At 34.9% G+C, this 1,885-nt stretch overlaps 1 long non-coding RNA gene across 2 annotated transcripts; it reads left to right on the top strand.

Annotated features, from left to right (window-relative positions):
* Nucleotides 1-280: 280 nt before the first annotated feature.
* LOC136450319 (uncharacterized) lies at nt 281-1,635 on the top strand. 2 transcript variants are annotated; one of them, XR_010758308.1, is made up of 3 exons: nt 281-381; nt 1,021-1,140; nt 1,438-1,635. It is a non-coding gene; the product is annotated as an uncharacterized lncRNA (long non-coding RNA). The 2 variants fall into 2 exon arrangements; XR_010758309.1 differs by having other exon boundaries at nt 331-381; nt 1,018-1,140.
* The last annotated feature ends 250 nt before the right edge of the window (nt 1,636-1,885 follow it).

Below are 1,885 nucleotides of genomic sequence, written 5' to 3'. Positions count from 1 at the left end.
TAAAAATCGATAATACATTCATAATTTATCTGCTTTTGTCAAGGGCATCTATTGCATGAGACAATGAACCCTACTTTATAAATGTTTTTATTTTGAAGATCGAACTTTAACCAGGTTCACCAAAACAACTTTCAAAAATAATTAAAATGTATACATGTGAAAAATTTATATAACTTATATGTGTGTATATATATGTGGGCCTAGTTTACAATGAGCGGTGATGAGAATATTAGTTGATGATAGTATTTGGCTGTTGATTACGCTAGCTCCTTATTCCTTTATTTTCGGCTTTTCTTGAACCGACTTATCTCAAATGTGCATATCCTGCAACAGATGGTGTCGTCATCATATAATGTGCATATCTTGGACATTTTAGAACCAGTAAGTTCTTTTTGCGCTGTTCTCAGTTAATTAAAAGTTATCTACTTGTCACTAGGCCACTGAGGAAATGATTTGTGAATGGGAAAGTTTGCTCAATGAAATTAGGCTAGCCCATGCTAACTTTTTACTAGATGACTGATCCAGGCATCTTGGCCTATGCTTACAATCCTGATATTGTGTGGGTTCCATAATTGATATATGATGGGCACTGCAAATTAACATTAATCGTTTAATTTATATTGAAAAATTATGCCTGTGTTATATTTGTTAAAATTAGCCTCATCACCTCTTCCTGTTAAGTACAGAAATGGATGCAACCTGAGAGAGTACTGCATGTTTTTTCTTGTGAAAACTGAATGTCACTGCATGTCTGAAAATGGATGCAACCTGTCATTTTACTTGTCTGAATGTCATTGTGCAACCTGTGAGAGAAAGAGAGAGCTCTGCACAGTTTTTCTTTAACAATTTAACTGAGTCAGAGTTGTCCTTTCTTTCATTCCAGAACCAAGATGGAATCACTGTAGCAGAGAGCAGAATATGATACTGTGAGATTTGTGTGCCTGTAGTCAGTGCAATAATTGATAAGTATGCTTTGCAAGCTATTTTTTGTTAGTTGATATGCATTATATTTGCTAGCAGGAACATTGGAGATGTGCCTTCGTAAGATGATTAGAGCAGATGATTTGAGGCTTAATGGAGATTGGTCCGCTCAAAGTTGATAGGTTGGATTTCAGTGATCATCATTTCTTCAGTGCTCATGTAAGTGCAGCCATCTCTTCTTTTTTTCTCACCACTGTTTTGCTGAGTGCTAGTTTGCTGTTTGGCTGAGAATATATGAATCTGGAACATAGGAGTAGGCCACAAGCTTTTGTAATGTTGAATCAGCATGGTAAATTTTGAAACATATGCAAATATATGAATGTGAAATTAAGGTAACTGTTTGGCTGAGTGCAAGTGTTTGGCTAAGAATATATATATCTGGAACATAGGAACATGGTGAATTTTGTAACGATGAATCAGTTTTCATATTGCTAATCAACTCTTGTTCACATGTAGGTGTTCTTCTCAAGTGGCTCGGATTTGACTCTTCTTCACATTGCTAAATGTGATTTTGGTCATCTTTTTAATAGTGACTCACAAAATGTTGTGAAAATTTGATCTATTTATTTTTATCTTTATAACTTTGACTTTGATATTGGTACTGAAACATGAATTCGGTGATAATAAATGAAATGTTTATGCATGGCCTATGAATTTGTTGATCTGGTATTAGAATATGGACCTGTATGGGCCATTCTTTTGTGATGTTTTTTTTCGCTAAACGTCAGTTTTTGATCCTACGTGGCATTTGCCCATGTGGCAAGGCCTAGGATTTTGTGACAATAAACCAATGTCATAAACCTCTATGACACTAAAATCCAATGTCATAGATTTGTGACATAAATATACAGATGTCACATAATGAATTTGTGACGGTGGTTTTTTGACGTTCGGATTTTCGTCA

Source organism: Miscanthus floridulus, chromosome 5 (genome assembly GCF_019320115.1).
Source record: "Miscanthus floridulus cultivar M001 chromosome 5, ASM1932011v1, whole genome shotgun sequence".
Classification (NCBI taxonomy): domain Eukaryota; kingdom Viridiplantae; phylum Streptophyta; class Magnoliopsida; order Poales; family Poaceae; genus Miscanthus; species Miscanthus floridulus.
This window is presented reverse-complemented; position numbering and strand designations above follow the sequence as displayed.